General features: G+C 35.6%; 1 protein-coding gene across 4 annotated transcripts in view; it reads left to right on the forward strand.

Annotated features, from left to right (window-relative positions):
- The window catches only part of PHTF2 (putative homeodomain transcription factor 2), a 147,578-nt gene that overhangs the window by 28,627 nt on the left and 93,407 nt on the right, over positions 1 to 25,544 (forward strand). The window lies entirely within an intron of this gene.

Raw genomic sequence — 25,544 nt, forward strand, 5'->3', positions numbered from 1 at the left:
CAAAATAATATTTTCTTTATAAGCCAAAAACAAAAATACCTTATTAAAAGATCCAGTGTTTACTGGATCCAGAGTATATGTATGTTGTCATATGTAATGTTTTAGATTTTTCATGTATGTAGTATATTTTGTTTGTTTTCACATTTTAAGACATTTTTGACACCTTATTTTTCAGGTCATTAACAAAATATAATTATATATTTAAAGCTTTTTCTAAATGGAAAAAATCAGACAATTTTTAATTGAGTTGAAAATAAGTGGTAATTAGAACACTTTAAAGGTAAGAAAAACCTGAGGATACAAGTCTGTCTTTGGATATGTTATTTCTTTTCTGATAGAACATACCACAGGTGTGCAGTATTATGTTTTTCACATAAGGTACTGAACTGGAAGAATTGATGTTGATCATGCTATTAATTCAGGTTTTTGCGGCTCTGTATTAGTGTCATATTTTCTTATAATCTTCCAATCACCTTAAAAGAAAATTGAATTAAGCTAAAACAATATTCTTTTAAATTTCCTACATAGATCTTTGAAAGCTTTTCTCCTAATTTCTACTTGTGAGAGTAATGTTTATTAAACATTTTATCTATTTGGCTTTTTATGTTAAATATTTCAAACTTCACTAAGCATCATTTGTACAGTGTATTAGATTGACCTTAGGGAAGACAGGATTTGAAGTACTATGCTCACATTCATTTAGCACAGTAATGCTCTTCCTATCTGAGGGTCATTTACCTAGTAGCTTTGGAGATTTACAATAAAAAAGTTCTCCAGAGCAACAGTAACAGATGTCACAAATTTTATCTAGCAGATGTAATCACATTTATGTTAGAGTCACCAGAACCATTAACCAGATTTGATTTGCTCTATTTTTTTCTTTTGCTCTTAAATTTAATTTTCTTGAAGAAATACATGTGAATACTTTGAAAGATTAATCAGTGTTTCACGGCTTATTGGGGGGAAGAAAAGGCAGCTCCCAATACTGCCTTTTCCTGCCCTCACCCAACCTCTGAGTTCAGCTCCCCAGAGGCATTCATTTTAAATTCTTTATAGCTCAATGGTTCTCTGACTGAAACTCTGCTACTCCTCAGGTGGGTTGCAAATGTGGGGTGTGAAAATTTGGTTTTCATAATTACTTTGGGGGGAATACTGACATTTGTGGGTAGGAATCAGGGATACTACTTGTCACATAATACTGTAAACTAGGGTGGGCAAACTTTCTGTAAAGGGCCAGATATTAATCAGACTCTGAGGGTCATAACGTAGGTCTCTGTGGCAACTACTCAACTCTGCTGTTACAGTACAAAAGAAGCCTCAGACAAAAACATAATTGAATTAAATGAATGGCTGTTTTCCAGAATTTCCAGGAAAGTGTATACAATGTAAGTATATACAAACTTGATTTACAAAAACAGGCAATGTTTTGTAGATTAGGCCCATGGGCCTTAGTTTGCTGACCTGTGCTTTCTAAGACAACCCCATACAACAAAGAATTGCCCTGCTCAAAATGCAGAAGTACCCCCTTGAATAACACTTTTTAAATGTATTTACTTTATATTTTTTAACATACCCCCCTTGCTTTTTCTTGATTTTTTTTCACTGTAGTTGTTATTTGTTAATTTCTGACTGTATGATAAAGATTTAGCTTTTTTTTATGAGCTCTCCCCAGTCTGCTTTCCCACCATCCTGTCAATGACTACAAATTTTGCTTAAGTTAGTATTTAGGGCCTGTGTTTGTGTACGCACTGTAGAGTTACATCGTGATACATTGTGATACCATTTCCTGTCTGGGCAGCTTTTTTTCCCTTTTGCATCGTGTTCCTGATTCTCCTAGGTCTCTTACAGAAAGTAGAGCTGCTTTTGTTGTGGTCAGTCACATTCAGGGATTCTCTTGGTTCCTTTTTTCTTTTTTGGAAATGGCTCTTCTAGACTGTCTTGCTCCATTTTTGATGAATTGTACAGATATTTCCTCTCATCAACAGCCTGAGAGTTTTCTTCACTGCTCTTAGGTCATACAGATTTGTTTTCCTTTTAAACGTATGTTTATAAAAAAGACCTTTTAGACATTTCAGGAGATGAATGTGTTTTCTGGGAAGAGAAGGCTTGAGTACTAACGCTGATAACTTGCTGGCCATTTGATCACGGGTAAATAATTTGAATTCTTTGAGTATCCATAACTAGGTAATGATTCTCAGCCTCTTTTCAATCACACGTCCCTTTGAAATTGTATGAAATTTCCAAATTTCTGGGATCTTATTTCCACAGACATGTATATAATTTACAAACACACAAAATTTCACATGGTGCGAACCCCAGGTGAAGAACTTCTGCATTATATGATTTTTAAAGTTTTAGTATTTTAACATTCTTTAACTTTGTGACTGTCATTCAGTAGTTTCCAACTTACATTAGGAAGTATTGCTATAAGTAAAAACCAAGACACATTCACCTTCATTTTCTTGAATGTTTGTTTGGTTGTAACGCCCTTCCTGTTGGAAAATGGTGACATTTTTATATTTTTGTTTTTTGAGTACTGAGCACTAGCTAGCCCCATAGAATGTTACTTGATTTGTAGATTGTTGTGAACCTGAGCTCTAATATCAGATGTGAAATTCCCAGGAGAAAGTAAATAAAAACAAATTGCTTTAAAGCATTAAGATGTGGGTAGAAGATCTAACTAAATATCAGGTGCCTTTTAATAAATTATTCCCTGCATGGCTTATTTTCAGATCTTTATAAAGTCCTTTAGTGTCTAATTTTATTTTGAACTATTGTAGCCATCTATCATCATGAATAATTTGAAAATTTCCTGTTGAAACAAAATAATTTTCAGTAATTAATTCAGAGAAGCAGTTTTGCCTCAAGAATCATAATGGGAGAAACCAGAAAAGTTCTTGGTTAATACTGGGCTGTTAAATGTTTTCTCTTACACAGTACTCTACTTTCATATTAGTTTCTTATTCCTGAGGAGAAGGGATTATTTATCTTTTGGAAGGCATCCAAAATAGGGTTATATGGGCTAAATGATAATTGACACACTAAGTATTTCTTTAAAAAAAAAAGACTCATTGGATTCTATTATAAATATACAGGTTTTTATGATTTTACAATTATGAGAGAATGAGGTTGTGTTTTCAGGAGATGAATGTATAAGAGAAGGGTGGCCCAGAAATAATCACCAAATTTTAAAGGTAAGAAAAGCGCTGGCAATACTATATAGAGATAGTAAAATAGTGAACTTAGCTTATCAAGCTGAGGAAGAACTAACTGTATGATACAGAGAACTTGATCATTATTTTTATGGAATCAACATCCAGCAAAAAACTTGAATGAATATATTTAATGGCTTTCAAATATGAGCCACAGTGGAATTCATTAGTAATTTAAATGAGAAATTAGCCTGAGTAACAGAAACATGACTTATAACTGCTGTCAACTATTAATAGTTGGGAACTTTAAATTCTCTACCTTTTTATTAAAGTTCAGTTGCGCATGTATGTGTACTGGGTACATATATAGGCATTTCAGAGCGATAAGTTGTCCAAGGTTGCACAGATGGTTAAGAAGTATTAAATCTCAGCTTTCAACTCCAAAACCTGTGCTGCTATTTACCTTTAAGATTTTCCTTCCTGTATCAGTCAGGACTTTTCTTACACTGTAAGACAAACCCAACTCAGACTATCTTTAGCGTAACAAGCAACATTTATTGGCTTTCAAGTTAAGCCATATAAAGTGGTGAAGCTTATCTCAGAGGGTTGACTGAATCCCAATAACAGAGAACTATCTGATATGTCTGTCTGCCTCTTTTTTTTCTCCTGCTTTTTTATTTTTATTTTTATTTCTATTTATTTATTTATTTATTTATTTAGATAATTATTTTTTATTGAAGGGTAGTTGACACACAGTATTACATTAGTTTCAGGTGTACAACACAGTGATTCAACATTTATATACATGATAATTCTAGGTACCAGCTATCACCATACCAAGTTGTTACAATATTTTGACTATATTCCTTATGCTATACATTACATCCCAGTTACTTATTTATTTTACAATTGGAAGTGTGTATATATATATATATATATATATGTATGTATATATATTTTTTGTGAGGGCATCTCTCATATTTATTGATCAAATGGTTGTTAACAACAATGAAATTCTGTATAGGGGGATCAATGCTCAATGCACAGTCATTAATCCACCCCAAGCCTAATTTTCGTCAGTCTCCAATCTTCTGAAGCATAACGAACAAGTTCTTACATGGAGAACAAATTCTTACGTAGTGAATAAGTTACATGGTGAACAGTACAAGGGCAGTCATCACAGAAGCTTTCGGTTTTGCTCATGCATTATGAACTATAAACAGTCAGTTCAAATATGAATACTCATTTGATTTTTATACTTGATTTATATGTGGATACCACATTTCTCTCTTTATTATTATTATTTTTAATAAAATGCTGAAGTGGTAGGTAGATACAAGATAAAGGTGGAAAACATAGTTTAGTGTTGTAAGAGAGCAAATGTAGATGATCAGGTGTGTGCCTGTAGACTATGTGTTAATCCGAGCTAGACAAGAAGAATAAAACATCCACGTATGCAGAAGATTTCTCTCAGAACGGGGGGGTGAGGTTCTAAGCCTCACCTCTGTTGATCCCCATTTTCTCACCTGATGGCCCCCCTGCGACTGTGCCTTCTCCTGCTTTTTTAGAGTTGGTTTATTTCTTTCTACCACAAAAACTTTCCCCTTGTGGGACCATGCCCCCATGCACCTCCAAACTCCTATTCTTTCAGTTCCATGAAGAGAAAGAATGTGTGGAGGACTGGCACATAGAGTGGGTTTCCTATCCCAAACTGTTCCCTTACATTTTCCCTGTTGGAAGAATCTGTACTTTTTTAGGCAATTAATTCATTATCCTCCATATGGCCAGGAAGTATAAAATTTCAGAGGGAATAAATCCTGATGGAATTCTTTTTCTCTTGCCCATGATTAGCTTAGAAAGGAGCATGTATTCCAGTTCTGGCTAATGAGACAGGAGGGCTTCCAGGGGAAAAGTCATCCATTCTCTTACAGAGAGACCTAATAATAATAATAATAATAGCAAAGTTATGTAACATTTATTATGTCCAGGCATTTTCTAATTGCTTTATGCATATTAACCAATTTAACATAGGTAAATGAATGAAATGAAATAGTTTCCTGTCTCTAGACATTGGTAGGTTAGGTTCTGCTGCCTGAAGCTGTTGTGGTGACTTGCTCAAATGAGGGGAGCTTTAGAAGTGTTTGTTTCATAATTTCTTATGTCCTAATTGAGGACATAAGAGAATTCTTATGGTGTGAGATAATAAATTCCTTTGTTTTTTCAGTCACTTGAAGTTGGGTTTTATTTCCTTGCAGCTGAAAGGCTTCTAGGTACCACCCAAGTAGTACTTAATGATGGAATGTGGTTTTCCATATAGTCCTCCTTTGCCTGTGGCTGGTTAAAGCAGTAGGAAGAGAATTAAGACTTACTAAAATAGAAGTGCTGAGCCTCTGACAATTGGGTTTATTACTTTTTCTCTAAGTTTTTTTTTTTTTCTTGAACCATAGTCCCATATGTGCCATTAAATCTTTAATGTAATTTTGAACAGCTGTGCATTATAGAATGGTATGGTTGAAAGAGCACTTGTATTTGATTTGGTGACATTTACCAGCTTGTAATATTGAACATGTTCTTTATCTTCCTGAGCCTTAATTTCTTCTTTTGTAAACTGAGGATAGTACTGCTTTCCCTGTGTGCCTCCCAGGGTTATAAGGGAGTAAATCAACTTTAAATGTGATTTTTTAAAAGTGTTTTAAAGTGGTTACCAAATTTTTCAATAAATATGAAGTATCACTCTTAAAAATAATGCCAGTAATATATCTTTTCTGACTTGGAATACAAATTAGAGTGGCTTTAGGTACTCAACAACTTCCTTAATGACCAAGTCTGTGCTTCCATATTCCTCCTTGTATCCAGCCACAGAGGTACATACGTGGCTGAGGCAAGACTAGAGGTGGTACCCATCCCCTCAGCCACAGTTATCAATCCAGGTGTATCTGATGACCCAAACTGTCTTGCTACAAACCTTTTTTCTTTTTCATTAGAGCTGATGGAAAAAACTTGCTTCTTTCATGGAGGAGCTAGAAGGATGAAAGTCTGGAGCAGCTTCTGGGCATGTTAACCACAACATCAAGAAAGTTGTGGACAGAAGAAAGAATGAGTCAGCACTGCAGTGGGTCAGGATGGGGAAAAAAGAGACAACCACAGGCCAGCATGGTCTGCGCATCTCTGGTCCCTGGATCACTCCTCCCTGAGATTAGCCTCACCTCTGACCTTTGAATTATTTAGCTGTGCCAGCCAATAAATTCCCCTTTTTATTGAAGCTAGTTTAAATTGGATTTTTGCTGTGAAAGAGTCCTGACTAACACATAGAAGCTACATACACACACACACAGTGTGTGCAATATACATATGAATATATGTATACATATTTACATATATGTAAATTTTATTGCGGTACAATATATACTCAGAAAATCACACAAATTATAAGTGTTCAGCTTGATGACTTACAAACTGAACAACCATTTGTGTTTATAAAACAGGGCTCAGATCAATAAACAGATTATGTAACAGTCTATAGAAATCTTCATGCTCCCTTTCGGTCACAACCTGCTCTCTTTTAGGGTGATTGCTGCCTGAGTCAGTATGTCTTAATCAGTAACAAAAACACAGGTGTTGGGGTTGGAAAGCAGGGATTTGATTCCTTGTTCTTGAAAGTGTGTATGATTTGGGGCAATTTGCCTACCTTTTCTGAGTTTCACTTTCTCAGTGTATATAAATACTATTTATTTATTTGAGGATTAATTGATGTCTAGTGTTAGTAAAGTGTTTCACATAGGGTAAGCCTTCAGCAGAGAGAGTTATTTCTATTATTATTATTATTTTGTATTTCCCACATTTATCAGAGGAATTTCTCCCCAAACTTACCAGAGTGCTTTATTTCATGGTTTCTAAAAATTCTCATGAAGCTAGAAATATTCTTACATGTAAATGAGAAACTTCAACTGTCAGACTTCTAATATCCAATATTAGAACAGTGGGTATTTAGTTTAGATGTTTGTTGTCTAACACTCATACAGCAAAGTCATTACTAAGTGTCATTTATAAACCTCAACTTTCTTTGCTACAGTCACTGATCATGTTTTCCACTTCTTCTTTTTTAATGTCAGTTACTTGCCAAAAATAAGACTTATTCTAGCAAGAACAGATTGATTAGTTTAGTTGCTGAAATATTTATTTTTTCACTTAAGATTATTCTCCCCAATTCTAATCATGAAGTTCTTAATTTTCAACCCTCACCCTCTCTCCAGTTTGGGTATCTCTAGCATTAAAAATTTGACTTCTAGTTATATTTACAAGGAAGAAAGAAATTATGTTATGCAATAGAGATTAGAGATCATCTAGTTAACTATTAAATTTTTTGCTTTATAGATGAGAAACATGATGCTTGTAGCTCTAATAACTTGATCATAGTCAATTTATTTCTCAATAAAACCAAAACACAGGTCTGTTGACTTTCAAGGCACTCTTCTATACAAAAGTTGCTTTGAAAAACAGACTGAAGAAAAATTTATAAAATTCATTTGTTTAATTTGAGAGTTTTATGTATTTTTAAGATGACTTCTGATGTGAGAGTGGGGATGTATATATCTTTTTTATAAAAAGACAGTATTATATATGTGCATTTAACAGTAATGGTAGTGAAGATGGTGATGATCATAATGGTACACTACTGCCACACATTTAGAATAGCATTTATTTTTCAGAGTGCTTCCATAAATATTTTCTTGGTTTGATTTACTGTGATAATGAAATGGGTTAACTCAGTGGTTATGTCAAGATGTTATAAGAAGTTGTTTGATTCTTCTGGGGCTTTCGTAACAATTGACCACAAACTGGGTAGCTTAAAACAACAGTAATTTATTTATTTCACAGTTAAGGAGGCTGGGAGTCCATAAAAGTGTCAACAGGGTTGGTTCCTTCTGTGGAGAGGCTCTGAGGAAGTAACTGTCCTGTGCACCTCACCTAGCTTCTGATGAAAGTAATCCTTGGATTCCTGGCTTTTAGATGCATCTTTCCAGCCTGTGCCTCTATCTTCACGTTGCCTTCATCCCTCTGTTTCTGTGTCTTCTCTTCTTATAAGGATGCCAGTCATTGAATTTAGGCTCCACCCAAATCCAGGATGATCTCATCTTGAGATCCTTAACTAATTATATCTGGAAAGACCCTATTTCCAAATGAGGTGACGTTCCAAGGTTCTGGGCAGACATGCTTTTTTGTGGGACTCTCTTCTACCCACTGTAGAAATGTAAAGCATATGATTGGTTTTAGTAGATCCCATGTGGCAATGTATACTTTATTTCCTTCTGTGTAGCTGTATCCTAGACCACACCAATATTGAACTGTGTAAAAGAAGACCAGGATCCTTAATATTTTCTTCTCGTTTTTAAAAGTCAAGATTGTCTATCACTTAGTTCCTCCTGTATAAAATGTTAAGGAAAAAGTTTGTGCAGGATTAGGCAAACTTTTTTGCTTCTAGTTCTTATTAAATAGATAGTTATTTAGGGTTTCTTATTAATCTATTGTGAGATTTAGTGTCTTGTTATAAATAACATTCTTTTACTTTAAAAAAAGTGTGTGTAAGGTAAGCAATGGGTTGTATTTCTCAATATCCTAGTCTTGAAGGGTCTTCAGATTTACTTTTTGATAAATTAGTAACTGTCTTTTAAATGCTGATTGTTTTGATTAGGACGAAACAATATTTCATAAGAAGAGTAAATAAATGTTTATAAAATATTAATCTGTTGTTTCAGTCCTAAAATTGTAGCAGTTGAAGTGTAAAGTTTGAAAAATTCAAACTTCTACCGAATCAAGTGTATAGCAATTTTTTCTGTCATTGCTGCAGGCTTTTGAATTGAACAACCATCATCTCTTTGATGCTGAAGGATTTTGTATGGGGCTGATTATGTAGAACACTTTAGATTGATTATGTGCTGGTTTTGGTTTTCCTGAATGATTGTAGATTAGTTGGTTTTATTTTTATTTATTCAGTTGAGTGAGTTTCTTAACTTTCCTGAGCCTAAGTTTCTTTATAATATTGAGATGAGAATCCTTTTAAGATTGCTGTGATGATTAAATGAGGTGACATATGTAAACACCCAGTACAATGTTATTCTATGGTAGGTAATTGATAAATGTCACTAAATAGCAATTCCTCTGCCTTCTTTTCTGTTCCCTTTTCTAAATATGGAATGTTGTTATTAATGATAAATTTGGATAATTAAAGGTTTTGATTACTAGTTCTTTTAAGTAGAGCATTTCTGTTATCTTTTAAAATAGAAAAACAATATTAGAAGTGGTCAGGTTTCTTTTGTATTTTTGAGAAATCTCTATATCTGCATTTAATTGCTTTCTCCTTTATCCTTTGCTTTAATTTCTAGTACAGATGGTTTTTTTCTCAGCATATGTCATTCTTTATCTGGGTTCATTTGAAGTACTTTTTTTTCATAGTAAGCAAAGGTGTTTTAGGAAGGAACAAAAATGATGCATTAGAAGGTGGATAGAAAAAACAGTTTTCTTAAGTTTGATACCACCTTTTTTGAGGAATTGCACTATACTATTTGGGGAATTCTCTGGGTATCTTCCTTTAAATGACCAAACTTTCTTTTAATTTTTACACTTCCCAAAACTTCTTTAACTTTAACTGCAAATGGAATGGAAATGACCATTTTCTAATAATTTCCCAATCTTTGTTATTGTCTGTTAATTATGTCTTTGGTCTATAATACATTGTGATTTATTTGTCCTCCTTTACTGTGAATTTTCACTTCTACGGCCTTTTGGTCTTTAATCAGTTAGAAGAATTATAGGTAAATTAATTAGACTGCTATGAAGCAAAACTAAGGGAAGGCTCAAGGGAATTTCACCTTAGGTAAAAATTCAACTACTCCAATGAACTGATTGTGCTGACAGCTCTTTCAGTTGTTCAGGATCCATCATTTCTTTCTGTTTAGTGGTGGTGGTGGTGGTATTGTTTTGCCTGAGGCAATCTCTGTTTGCTCTTGCCCAGTGCTAGAATCTAATGTCTTAATAACTAAGAAATCAGAAGTGTAGAGAAGGAAAGTTACCTTAAAATTTAACCTTTCTATTATCTTTATTTTACAGATGAGAAAACAGACACTGAGAGATTAGGGGACTTTTGTTTTTTTTGTCTTGTTTTTTTTACCTAGTCTAGCAATCTTGTCAACTATACCGTGAGTTATGGAATTCCACTTTTTGAACAAACAGTACCTGTACTTAATTGATAGAACAGATTCAACTCCTCTGGGTAAAGAAATACCTTGTACTGTTCCCTAGCAATATCCGGGGAAAAACAGAAAATACCTTGTACTGTTCCCTAGCAATATCCGGGGCTGCCGCACAGTTATGTTTACAGAATCTAAGGTGATCTGTATTCAGTACTCCTGAGTATAAAAGTACTGGGTTCACAAAAAACATCATCAATAGAAAATTCTTTATGTATTTTTAAAGTTTTTGAGACATCTTTTCATCATGTTCAGACACTGTGACTAGACACCAAAATGCTTATTATTTATTCTGTTTGTCCTCTTTAAACGTTGAGCATTTGGTTATAGAAGGTTTTTGTTTTTGCTTTGCAAATACTTTCATATGTCAAAACTAGGAATTTCTGCATAGTACATAACTTATTTGAAATATCGCAGTGCTCTTGTTAGGCAGAAAGAGATGAGCAGGATGAAAAGAGGGTGGAGCCCACTAAGAACTAAGGGAGTTAATCAGATTAAGACAGAGCCAGAAAGGACTGAAGTCTTTTGCAGTATGAGTTCATTCCACATGCTCTGAGTCTGGGCTGGCCTTGAGACTTGCCCTAACTAATGCAGGTGAGGTAGGGCAGAGACAAGGGACAAGCATTATAATTAATTTTCCTAAAAAATGCTGAGATTAGCATAATAAGAACAAGAGGGACTTATTTTAAAGCTAAGATTCCACTTTTGAAAGAGAATTGGGAAGTTAGACTAACATTTTTTGGTAATCAGCTAAAATAATAAATAAGGCAAGACAAGCAGTCTTAACTGAGGTGTTCCCAGTACTTGGGAGTAGCCACTATCTTAGAGAGATATCATACAGAATTACCTGGAGGACTGGCTACAGACAATGGCATACTGTCTCTCACCAGAGATAGAATCATGAGATGACAAGCCTACTCCCCCCGCCCCACCCTTTACCTTCTTCCCATTCTTATTTTTTTTTTTTTAATAAATAAAAGTTTTTATTTTACCTTATTCATTCTCTAATGGTCTCCTTTTATTTATGTAGATTCAAGTTTCTAACCTGTACCATTTTTCCTTTTCTCTAAAGAACTTTTAAAAAACATTTCTTGCCACACAGGTCTACTGGCAACAAATTTGTCTGAAAAAGTCTGTTTGTCTGTCTGAGGGAGTCTTTATTTCTTTCATTTGAAGGGTAATTTTGCAGGGTACAAAATTCTAGGTTTGTAGTTTTTTTCCTCAATACTCTACTCTTCTTTTTTCTTGATGGTTTCTCAAGAGAAGTCAGATTTAATTCTTTGCTTCTTTATAGGAATTTTTACTCTGGCTCCTTTCAATATTTTTTTTTTTTTATTTTCTGAAGTTTGAATATGATGTTCTTAAGTGTAGGGCTTTTTTTTTTTTTAAAGCAATTTATCCTGCTTAGTGTTCTCTGGGCTTCCTGGGTCTGTAGTCTGGCATTAATTTGGGGGAAATTCTCAGTTATTATTGATTCAAATAATACTTCTGTTCCTTTCACTCTTTTCTTCTTCTGGTATTCCCATTATTTGTATGTTATATCTTTTGTAGTTGCCCCAAAGTTCTTGGATATTCTGTTCCTTTTCTTTTTCGCATTTTTTTCCCTCTGCTTTTTATTTGGATGACTCTATTGTCATATCTTCAAGCTCAGTGATTCTTTCCTCAGCTTGTATCTAGGCTACTAATGAGCCCATCAAAGGCATTCTTCATTTCCATTATAGTGTTTCTGATCTCAAGCATTTTTTAAACTTTATTGAGGTAGAAATGACACACAATAACCTGAACATATTTAAAGTGTACACTTTGATAGGATTTAGCATATGTATACACCCATGAAACCATAACCACAATAAAGATAATGATGATCCATCACTCCTAAAAGTTGCCTTGTGTATGTCTGCAATCCTCCCTCCCTGCCTCTTTCTGTATTTCCTATCCCCATCCTCAGGCAACCACTTTGCATGTTTAGAATTTTACATAAATGCTATTGTACAATAGGCTGTTTGGTTTTTTTTTTTTTTTTTTTTGAGAGGGCATCTCTCATATTTATTGATCAAATGGTTGTTAACAACAATAAAATTCTGTATAGGGGACTCAATGCACAATCATTAATCAACCCCAAGCCTAATTCTCAACAGTCTCCAATCTTCTGAAGCATAACGAACAAGTTCTTACATGGTGAACAAATTCTTACATAGTGAATAAGTTCTTACATGGTGAACAGTGCAAGGGCAGTCATCACAGAAACTTTCGGTTTTGATCACGCATTATGAACTATAAACAATCAGGTCAAATATGAATATTCGTTTGATTTTTATACTTGATTTATATGTGAATCCCACATTTCTCTCTTTATTATTATTATTATTATTATTATTATTTTTAATAAAATGCTGAAGTGGTAGGTAGATGCAAGATGAAGGTAGAAAACATAGTTTAGTGCTGTAAGAGGGCAAATGTAGATGATCAGGTGTGTGCCTATAGACTAAGTGTTAATCCAAGCTAGACAAGGGCAACAAAACATCCACGGATGCAGAAGATTTCTCTCAAAACAGGGGGGGTGAGGTTCTAAGCCTCACCTCTGTTGATCCCCAATTTCTCACCTGATGGCCCCCCTGCGACTGTGCCTGTGCTAGGTTGTTCCTCTACCTTCTCCCCATTCTTGAAAGCCTTGAAAGACAGAATCCTTTCTTGGAGTGGGTATTTTCAAATAACTTTTTACTGCTCAACTTAATTACATTTTATCTCTGTGCTCTTCCAGTGGCGTCATAACTTTGCTATTCCATTCTGTTTTCCAGACTTTAAGCACGTCTTCAACACTCTCTGTCCTACTCTAGATAAGCAAGTAAACTTGCCTTTATCTACCTTGACTCTAACCCATTCCTCCCTTAAAGTATATTCAAATAAAACTCATTCTGCTTCACTACTGTGTCTCTGCCCTTCAATTCTTTGTTTTGTGGGGAACAAGAACCGAGGAGAGCAAACTCATCACCCCGACACTCCTACTTGCTTATGATTTTTTTTTTGGATAAATGGAATAGTTACTCCATTAAAAAGAAACATTTCCCTACAGCAGTTGCCAGATATAGTGCTCTAAAATTAAAGTAGCTGTTTACACAGGTATGAGGAGATTGAAGAAACAGTGCTATTTGAATAGAGTTGAAGTTCTTTAATGAATAAAGCTTCTTATATACCTGTTCAGAGTTGACAAGAAAAATATTTTATGACATACTGGAAAACTAGTCTTCAACCTTTTTCATTTTCTCGATAGATTTCAAGTAGAAATGTTAGTCAAGGATATAATGTTTGCCAGTTATATTACAAATGTCTTGTAGTCAGTTCATCTTTAACCATGGTAGCAGACATAGTGGTGGAAAAAGTTGGTAGGTTGCCATTTGCAGCCTAAATTAGGCATGTGTACCAGCTTTGAAAGGCCTGAGAGTAAATGAAACACTAGTGTTAACTTGCTATGTATTTATAGTTCCTAAAGAATCCCAAAGAGTAACTTAGTTAAATTGCTCTTGGCCAACAAACAGCCCATGGAGTTTATTCAAATGGAAGCTGTTAATTCAATACCAAAGATTAATTCACAAGAATAAAGTGCTGGAGATGGTATTGTAACTCCAGGGAGAGGAAATTCCAGGGCAAAATACCTCTAAAACCAAAATCAGTCAAAGGAAGAAATAAAGTTTAAAACCCACTTATTGCTTACAAACTGCAGTCCGGGGTCATCTCTTTCCTGCTCTGGCAGAAGCAAGCAAGACCTCCTCCCACACTCCCAGGTTCAGATAAGCCCTTAGTCGCCCAGGTAATACCCATTGATACGGAAATGAAACATTCTCCATCCGTGAGAAACCCCTGTTGATATGCAGATGCACTAAAGCCAGGTGAGATATTCTGGAACTATTACAGTTTTACCCACAGGTGAACAACCTAAATATTTCCCATTTGAATTTGTCCCAAATTAATACTCTTATTAGGGTACATTATACCTAGTCATTTAAAATGAAATCTTGCTTTAGTTTGCTCTCTGTTTTTGGTATCTTTTTAGCCCACCCATTGTGATGGGATTAGAATTACAGATGAATTCTGGTTTGCAATGGTTTGTGGAGAAATGGGTTGATGCATAGCTCAAAACAGGTTAAAGTATATTAAAACAAAGTAAAATGGCCTTACTAAAATTTAGTTTTTTTGGAGCTTAGAGGAGTCAGAGGATGAGGTCTAATTTTTTCAATCTCAAAATGGTAGACAGCAGGATAAATTTTTAATTACTGTTTATGGCCACTGTAACACTTTGTTATGTGATTTATATTTATTTACTGCTAAAAAACTAGGAAAAATTGCTAGGTGAAGCCTCATTGCATTTACTTCACAAAGAGTAAATTTCAGTGCATTTAGTTTTACCAGTACAGTTTGACTTTTAGGATCAAAGACTTATTACCAAGACTTATTTTCTCTCTCTCTACAAAAATAATGTCCTGCTAGAATTTGCAGCCATTAGCCTTTAAATAATATTTAGGATGGACCTACTGAGTATCTGGAGAATTAATTTAAAGCACTATGGGAACACATAAAGTTCCATCTAAATTTGTTTTTCTTGTAACCATTCTTTTATTCCTCAAATTTGCTGTGATCCCCTTCCTTCATTGTTTCTTCATTCTTGTTCCAGTTAAATATTTTCTCCTCGTAGCCACTAGTGATTTATCTTAAATAAAAAAATTGACCTTGTTACTTACCATTTTAATAACACTCTTCAAAGACTTATTTTCATTTATGGTTTAAACTCCCAACTGTCTTCACAAGGCCTTTTAAGGATTTATCTTTTATTTATTTATTTAATCTTTTTTTAATTGGAATATAGTTTATGTACTTTATATGGGTTTCAGATGAACAACTTCGTAATTCAGTTATATACATTATTAAATGCTTACTGTGATAAATGTAGTTATCATCTGTCACCATACAGAGATATTATAATATTATGAACTATATTTCCTATGCTATACTCCCATCCCTGTAACTAAATTATTTTATAATTTAAAGTTTATACTTCTTTATCCCCTTTACCTATTTAACCTCCCTTCCATTCCCATGGTAACTAGTCATCAATTTTCTGTGTTTGTGAATTTTGTTTTGTTCATTTGTTTTGTTTTTCAGATTCCATATGTAAGTGAAATCATACGATGTTCATCTTTCTCTGACCAACTTATTTCACTTAGAATAATACCCTCTGGATCCATCCATGGTTCACAAATGGCAAGATTTCTTTCTTTTTTATGGCTGAATAATATTCCATTCTATATATGTACCACATTTTCTTTATTCACTCATCTATTGATGGACAGTTGCATTGCTTCCATATCTTGGCTATTGTAAATAATACTACAATAAATATAAGGGTGCATGTATCTTTTTGAGTTAATGATTTTATTTTCTTTGGGTAGATAGCCAGAAGTGGAATTGCTGGATCATATGGTAGTTCTGTTTTTAGTTTTTTGAGAAACCTGAACACTGCCTTTCATAGTGGCTGCACCAATTTGCAGTCCCACCAGCAGTGTATGAGAATTCCCTTTTCTCCACATCCTTGCCAACTCTTATTATTTCTTTTCTTTTGGATAGTATCCATTCTGGCTGGTGTGAGGTGATACCTCATTGTAGTTGTGATTTGCATTTCCCTGATGATTAGTGATGTTGAGCATCTTTTCATGTGTCTGTTGGTCATCTATATGTTTTCTTTGGAAAAATGTCTCTTCAGGTCCTCTACCCATTTTTTTATCAGATTACTTTTTTTTTTTAGGTGTGAGTTGTATGAGTTCTTTATGTATTTTGGATATTAGCCCCTTATCAGATACATCATTTGCAAATATATTCTTCCATATAGTAGGTTACCTTTTCATTTTGTTGGTGATTTCCTTTGCGGTACAGAAGCTCTTTAGTTTGATATAGTCCCACTTGTTTATTTTTATTTTTGTTTCCCTTGCCTTGAGAGACATATCCAGAAAAAAATTTCTAAATTTTTTCTAAACAAAGTTTCTAGTGTTTACTGCCTGTTTTCTTCTAGTAGTTTTATGGTTTCAGGTTCTTACATTTAGGTCTTTAATCCATTTTGAGTTTATTTTTGTGTATGGTGTTAGACAGTGATCCAGTTTCATTCTTTTGCACATAACTGTCCAGTTTTCCCAAGACCATTTATTGAAAAGACTTTTTTCCCCCATTGTATGTTCTTGGCTCCTTTGTCAGATGTTAATTGACCATATAGGTGTGGGTTTATATCTGAAGCCCTTTAAGGATTTTTCAGATCTCATTTTAATTAGCTTTTAGACTCATCCAGCCTTCTACTTTTACAAACTCCAACCTTCTAACAAATCAACTTTTTGAAGTCTCTTCATGATGCTTTTCACCTTACTGCCTGGGATGTACACTTCTGCTCTTTTTTAAAATAACTAATTCAAGTTGGTACTTAAAAACTCAAAGCTAGTATCTTTCCCTCAAGGACATCTTCCATACTCTCATGGGGACTGAATTACTTCCCTGCTAGTGCTCCCATAGAAAAGTTGTATGTGTTCTTTTCTTTTCATGGCAGTAGTGTAGTGCTTATTTTTCTTGATTCTTTCTCTTTTTTCAAGTTTATAAAGTAATGTTGTAGTTACTTTGCATCCTCCAAAGGTCAATGCTTTTGTTTGATTTTAATTATTGTGAACTCTTGGTTTTAAAGATATTTGGTGTGCTTCAGGCTGTTGCATTTATGGATGATCTGATTGTTCTGTCTTGCCACTAGGAGTTTATTCAGGTCAGCTTCTGAGTCTCTCTGATGTGACTCTAATAGTACTTAACAGCATTCCTTGAAGGAGCAAATTGAAATGGGAGTGATCCTTTCTGCATAGGGACAGGGAAAATACAGAGAGATTGTGCTCTTTTTTTCACCATTCTAGATAAATACATCCTGAGATGTTCATGGTATAGTTATAAATTTATTGTTCCATCTAACAGCAATTACAGAATAATCTCTTTTATAAATTCATTTATTCTTCTTCCTCTGTGTTGGTACTTTATTCTAGCACAGCCTGACTTGCAGTGTAATTAATCTCCTCTGCTGCTCCATAAGGGTAGGAATCATTACCTTTGTATCTCCTTTATTTATTTCTGTGTCTTACCTTATAGGTGCTACTTGGTAAACATTTGCTGTTTTGGTAACAGTGCTATCAGTGGACAATACTTGCATTAAACTTTTACTTCATGTAGTTCTTTGTTATTATGTTGAGTGCCTTTGATGTGCCATGCACCAAGCTAGACACTTATTTAAAGTGACTTGATTTCACTTATTTAGTGGTAATATGCAGTATAGTTCCTCTATGCTGAATATCTATTACATTAAATATAATACTTTAACCTATAGCAGCATTTCCCAAAGTGTGTTCTGTATGGTATTAATAGGCATTAGTAGAATTGAGGGATTTTGAAGTTAAATAAGTTTGGGAAGTATTGAGTTAGATAAAGGTAAGTAAATTTTATGATTACAGGATTTTAAAGTTTGAATAACATGCATTGTTACCAGCTGCCTAAGAGATGGATAAAGAAGATAACATTTCTCAGTTTAGTTGACTTAACTTCCCCTCCTCCTTGCCTCCCAATTATCTGTGGAACAGACTTAGGAAAATGCTGACCAATTACACAAAAGAATGTGATGCAGTGGAAAGGGCATGGAATTGTAAGTCAGAGCTTGGGTTTCTACCCCAAATACTAGGTGTAAAACCTTCTGATACCTCTAAAGCCTCATTTTATCAGTATAAGAAGTTAATACTGGTTTGAACAGCATAAGATTACAAATCTTTTACAAAGCACTTTACACAGATTAGTACTACAGCACAATCTTATTATATAGATAAATGGTTCCTTATAAATTTAACAAATACTGTAAGTGAATATTTTCTTTCTTTCTCTACATGGTTTTCCTAACCTACATAGTGAAGATTAAAAGTATAACTTCTGTAGGCATACCTACAGTCATTCTTAGTAGCAAAACCTGGATTCTTGGAATTATAGCAAACCTTTTCTTGACCAATGATGACAGTGGCTCAGGTCTCTTAGATTCTAATTCTGGGGAGTCTGGACTACGCACTGAGGAGCAATTTATCTTAACTTGTTCTCCATTTTAATTTTACCCTATATAGGTAAATGATAGGAAGCCAAACAAATTAATATTTGATCTTGAATCATTTAGGTGTTTCATGATCTCATATTTTATTTCAAATGATTGAATGAACAGCAATGATATGTTAGGTATTTTCTAAAATACAAAGTTATTTAATAGCCAAGATATGTTAATACTCTTGGCATTTAAATTGCTCTAAAAATATGGTACAGCTTTTCATGCTATTTATAGTAAACTGTTAGAAATATGTAAACAAGGAAGGTGCTATAGTCTTGATTCATATTATGTGTACATGGTTTAGACAAGGTGATGTTTTAGAATAATAAACCAAAGTATATCCTATGATAAATACTAAAAGAATGCAAATAAGGTATGTGCATTCCTTCCTTGCATCATGCTGCAAATATGAAGGAAAAGGAAGCATTAGGTAATTCATTGAAATTACATAATAGCTAACTTCTATTAAGCTCTTTGTGTCTGTTACTCTTGTTAACTCAATATGTATTAGCAGATTTAATCCTTATAGTTGCCCTGTGATTATTAATAATATTAACTATTTTACATATTTTTAGGGTTAAATTGGACTTTATGAAGAGTTTTGTGTATCCTCATTTGCTTTCTTAACAGGGCCTGATAGCTTCTCTGTTAGCACGGCAGCTGTGGAGAGTCAGTAGAGGCAGAAACATCTGACAATAATCAGGGGTTAATTGCCACCCTTCCCAGACACCTTATAGTGAGCAGAGCCAAGGCAAGAGACCAAAGGGTGGTTTTGTGTAAGGATGTGAAGGGATTATTGGTGGGTACGGGATCAGCTGTGCAGCCAGTGCATATGGATTTGAATTACTATTTTCTAGTACTTATTGTTTAACTCTGTGCAACTTACAGTTTTTGTAACTGTAAAGAAGGGATAGCAGTAACACCTACTTCATGGAGCTGTTAGGATTACATGAGTTAATAAATGGAAGGTGTGTCTGGCACTCCATAAGTAATAAATGCTAACTATTACTGCTATTACCATTATTAACAACATTAACTGCCTCAGCTGGCAAGGGAGTAGAAACCAGAAGCCCTAATCTTTCAAAAACCAGGGCTGGGGCCTTCCATCCAAATTGGGGTCCCGGGCAGCCCACGCTGCTGTGTTTAGGTGGTTATTTTAGAGATAGACAATCTCTTAGTGCTGTCTTGCATGGCATAAACATCTGTTTTTAGTGAATTACCAATTACCAACACTCTTTTTACTTTTACTTTCAAAGTAAAATAATTTACCATAATTACCCATAATTTCTTTAACCCATAATTTACCATAGTTAACCATGATTCCTTCAGAAATCTCTCTCTATTAAATAAGAAATAATTTCTCTAGAAGTCTCTCTTTATTACAGTAAATGAGGAAACACAGAGAGGTTAGAGTAATTTGACTGAAACCATAGAGTTAATAAGTGGGAAGACTGGAGTTTAAATCTAGACATTTAGTTCTGTGCCCTTAGTAAGCACCCCTGCTTTTAAACACAGTGAAACAAATTATTTTAAAGGGAATACAGATTTTCTAATTTACTTTCTCTTTGTATATAACTTGGCTACATAATAGTACTAAATTCCATTTTCTTAAAATTGCTTCCAAGTGTTGAAGGGTTTTTCTTCCTGAAAGCAAAGAGAGTAAAGACTGTTGTGTCAACAGACTACAGTCTAAGGTTGTTAGATTTATTATTATTATTATTATTTAAATATCATTGATATACAATCCTATGAAACTTTCACATGAAAAATGCTGTGGTTTCAACATTTACCCATACTGTCAAGTCCTCACCCACCCCCATGGCAGTAACTGTCCATCAGCTTAGTAAGATGCTATAGAGTCATTATTTGTCTTCCCTGTGCTGTACTGCCTTCCTGGTGACCTATCTATATTGTGAGTGCTAATTATAGTGCCTCTTAATCACCTTCTCCCTCCCTCCCCACCCACCATCCCCCCATTCCCTTTGGGGAACTAGTGATTACTAGTCCTTTGGAGTCTGAGTCTGCTATTTTGTTCCTCCAGTTTTACTTTGTTTTTTTGTGTGTTTATTAAGGTACCATTGATATACAATCTTACGAAGGTTTCACATGACCAGCATTGTGGTTACTACATTCACTCATATTACCAAGTCCCTCCCACATTCCCCATTTGCAGTCACTGTCCATCAGCATAATAAGATGCTAGAGTCACTACTTGTCTTCTCTGTGCTATACTGCCTTCCCTGTGCCCCACCTACATTATGTGTGCTAATCATAATACTCCTTAATTCCCTTCTCCTCCCTCCCTACCCACCCTCCCCATGGGGGAAGTGAGTCTGCTGCTGTTTTATTCCTTCAGTTTTGCATTATTTAATTTATTTTTTTATTTTGATATTGTTAATGTACAATTACTTGAACAACATTATGGTTACTAGACTCCCCCCATTATCAAATCCCCCCCACATACCCCATTACAGTCACTGTCCATCAACATAGTAAGATGCTATAGAATCATTACTTGTCTTCTCTGTATATACTGCCTTTCCCGTGTCCCCCCGCCACCACTACATTATGTATGCTAATCATAATGCCCCTTTTTCCCCCCTTATCCCTTCCTTCCCACCCACCCTCCCCAGTCCTTTTCCCTTTGGTAACTGTTAGTCCATTCTTGGGTTCTGTGATTCTGCTGCTGTTTTGTTCCTTCAGTTTTTTCTTTGTTCTTATACTCCACAGATGAGTGAAATCATTTGGTACTTGTCTTTCTCCACCTGGCTTATTTCACTGAGCATGATACCCTGTTGCTCCATCCATGTTGTTGCAAATGGTAGGATTTGTTTTCTTCTTATGGCTGAATAGTATTCCATTGTGTATATGTACCACATCTTCTTTATCCACTCGTCTACTGATGGACACTTAGGTTGCTTCCATTTCTTGGCTTGTAAATAGTGCTGCAATAAACGTAGGGGTGCATATGTCTTTTTCAACTGGGCTGCTGCATTCTTAGGGTAAATTCCTAGGAGTGGAATTCCTGGGTCAAATGGTATTTCTATTTTTAGTTTTTTGAGGAACCCCCATATTGCTTTCCACAATGGTTGAACTAATTTACATTTCCACCAGCCATGTAGAAGGGCTCTCCATTCTTTTCAACATCGCCAGCATATGTTGTTTCTTATCTTTTGGATGTTGGCCATCCTAACTGGTGTGAGGTGATATCTCATTGTGGTTTTAATTTGCATTTCCCTGATGATTAGCAATGTGGAGCTTCTTTTCATTAGCTTGTTGGACATCTGAATTTCTTCTTTGGAGAAGTGTCTGTTCATATCCTCCGCCCATTTTTCAATCAGGTTATTTGCTTTTTGGGTGTTGAGGGATGTGAATTCTTTATATCTTTTGGATGTTAACCCCATATCAGATAAGTTATTTTCAAATATATTGACCAGTATTGTAGGATGTCTTTTTATTCTGCTGATGGTGTGTGTCCCTTGCTGTACAGAAGCTTTTTAGTTTGATGTAGTCCCATATATTAATTTTTTATTTTGTTTCTCTAGCCTGAGGTTTTTTGCCTATGTTTTCTTCTATGACTTTTATGGTTTCATGACTTACATTCAGGTCTTTCATCCTTTTCTAGTTTACTTTTGTGTATGGGGTTAAACAATAATCCAGTTTCATTCTCTTGCATGTAGCTGTCCAGTTTTGCCAACACCAGTTGTTGAAGAGACTCTCATTTCCCCACTGTATGTCCATGGCTCCTTTATGGTATATTAATTGACCATAGATGGTTGGGTTTATATCTGGACTCTCTATTCTGTTCCATTGGTCTATGGGTCTGTTCTTGTGCCAGTAACAAATTGTCTTGATTACTGTGGCTTTGTAGTAGAGCTTGAAGTTGGGGAGCATATTCCCCCTAGCTTTATTCTTCCTTCTCAGGATTGCTTTCACTATTCGGGGTCTTTTGTGGTTCCATATGAATTTTAGAACTATTTGTTCTAGTTGAAGAATGCTGTTGGTATTTTGATAGGAATTGCATTGAATCTGTAGATTGCTTTGGGCAGGATGGCCATTTTGACAATATTGATTCTTCCTATCCATGAGCACAGAATGTGTTTGGTTTATTCTTTATTTTGGTTATAATTTTTGTTGGAAATTACTGTAGCTTTTGAAATCCTGAAAGAGATTTTCAAACTTGCATGATCTCTTTTGCCATGATAATAACTGTTGTTTTCCAAGATGATTCTGACTCCAATCTGTTGTTGAATTGTGATTTAAAATTTAGGTCTTTTCAGGCAAAATCAAAATGGAAAGTGAATATTTACTTTTCACAAAAACATTTATCAATCCTAGTTGATTGGCATAGTACTGATCATTTCCTAGTTTAGTTCTTCCATTGGCTAGTTGAATTGTAGGTGTTTTTTTGTCTTGATCTTACCTATTATAATTAAATATTACTCTAGTTTTCTGAAAGTGGGGTGATAATTGATGAAGTTGTCATGTAAATTTTTTCCCTCTTTCTGGTATACCCAGGAAAAACAAATTATCAAATAATAGATGTCAGGTAGTAAGAAATTATGAGAGCTTCCATGTTTCAATACCTTAAGATTGGTTGGTAAAAGCTGTAGTAAATATTTAATCTACATTTTGATCAGTAAACATCTATGAAATTTTCCTATGCACATCCTTTTGGTTTTGTTAGACTGATAAAACCCTATACAGGAAATTTACAAGGTTGGCAGAACTTTTAAACAAGTTGTGTTTTTGGGTTAAATCATTCCTACTCTTAAAGTTAAGCAAAACAGTTGAGACAATATCCTAAGTATACACATTCATATTAAGAAAATATTTCTTTTTCCTTACTTTACATGAAGTGCTGATGTAGGGCAGGGACATGTGACAAGCATCATGATTAACTTTTCCTGCCTATGATGAAAAATGCCAAGCTATAAACAGTATCATAAGAACAGGAGGGATAGCCTTAAGCCATCTTAAGGCTAAGATCCTATTTTTAAAAACAGGGAATTAAGAGATAAGATTCATGACATATTTTATGGTAATCAGACAATAATTGACCCTATCTTAAGGCAGGACAAGTAGTCCTAAATGATATGTCCACAATGCTTGAGGGTAACTACTATCTTGGAGAAGAACAAGATCAAGAAATTCCTTGTGTTAAGTTTATCTTACAGAACATCTAGAGGACAGACTATGGATGGTGACATAATGTCTGTCATTGGAGATAGACATTGTGAGACCACATGTCAAGCCTACATCCCTCACACCCCTGTCTTTTCTCCTGTTCTTGAAAGCCTTAAAAGACAGAATCTTAAGCCTCTATGTGCACCTCCTCTCTGAGGTTGCCTGCACTCCCCTTTCTTTGAGTGTACTTTTTGCCTAAAATAAAGACTTCCCCCTACTCAACTTACTGTGTTTTTGTCTCTGTGCTCTTCCAATGGTAAGTGTGTTTCTTAGTTTGCTATTTCACTGAAGCACAAGTCTTCACCCTCTGTTCTACTTCAGACATGTAGGGAAGGGCTACTAAGATCTCAGATTTGGGCCTCCAAATTCCTGTTGCCTGGGTGACCCAGACTAGACTGTCGCTATATGATTATGTTCTTCAGGAGCCTGCCTGACAATCTCCTTTCTTTGACTTTGGGAAGTTCTCAGAACATAATCTCACCCCATCCAGTGCTCTGTGGCTCCCCCAAATGGTGTAGTGGTAGGGGCTTAGTTCCTTCCCATGGTGTGCAGATTCAAGTGGACACTGGACACCAGATGACCCTGGCTTTAGGAGTTGGCAAGGGATCTGCCCTATGCCAAGCAGGAGTTCAATGAGCTTCCCTTTCTTCCCTCTGTTCTTCCTTGCTCTCTATTGCCTTCATGGCTAATGCCATTCACTACTACTCTTGCTTTAATAAATTACTTCCTTACCTACACTTCTCCAACCTGTTCGAGAATTCCTTCCCAGAATCAAGAACCCTCCCCGATCCAGGTTAAGATTTAACCCAGTGCACAGGGAGAGACCTCCCCAGATACAGCTGCCCAACAGTAGTGCCTTGGTGGAAACATTTTCTATTCTTCCAGGATGGCATCTAGCCTTTTATATGCAAAAGAAGTAATAAAATTGGACTTTTAAGTACGATCATGAGTACAATGTAAAGACTATTCTTGGGAATGATTATGAAAAGCAAATCTTGGCAAGTTAAAGAACAGATATACAGTTGACTATTGAACAACACAGGGGTTTGGGCACCAATCCCCCATGCAGCTAAAAATTCATGTGTAGGGGCGGAGCCAAGATGGCAACTTGAGTAGAGCAGCAGAAATCTCCTCCCAAAACCATATATATTTTTGAAAATACAACAAATACAACTGTCCCTAAAAGAGAGACCAGAAGGTACAGGACAATAGCCAGACTACATCCACACCTGCGAGAACCCAGCGCCTCGTGAAGGGGGTAAGATACAAGCCGTGGCCCAGTGGGACCCAAGCACCCCTCACTCCAGCTCCGGGCGGGAGGAGAGGAGTCGGACTAGGGAGGGAGAGGGAGTCCAGGATTGCTAAATAGCCAGCCCTAACCATCTGCACCAGAGGACAGACACACAGTGCATAGGTGTGCTGGATACTAGGGAAACAGGACAATAAGACTTGTGAGCGGGTCCCTGCAGCTGGTGGCCCTGGGACAAAGAAAAGCGAGTGCTTTTTGAAAGTCTTAAAGGGACAGGGACCCCATAGCTGGACGGAAGCGTCCCAGGACACTTAGCCCAGCAGCTGGGAATCCCAGGGAACACCGGGTGCCCTAACCCCCTCATGGGCAGTGTAGCTCGGAGGCCCCTCACGGCGATAAAGAGCCTCCCACCTGTCTACTCTCCAAGCAGCCCCGCCATATTGGAGCAGTAGACCGAGGCTGACCACGCCCATAGCAACCGTGGAGCTTAACTCCACAGCAACTGCGGAGCTTAATTCCACAGTGGCCAGGCAAGAATGAGAGGCCCTGTCTGTGCGCAG

This window comes from Manis pentadactyla, chromosome 7 (assembly GCF_030020395.1).
Source record: "Manis pentadactyla isolate mManPen7 chromosome 7, mManPen7.hap1, whole genome shotgun sequence".
In the NCBI taxonomy this organism is placed as follows: domain Eukaryota; kingdom Metazoa; phylum Chordata; class Mammalia; order Pholidota; family Manidae; genus Manis; species Manis pentadactyla.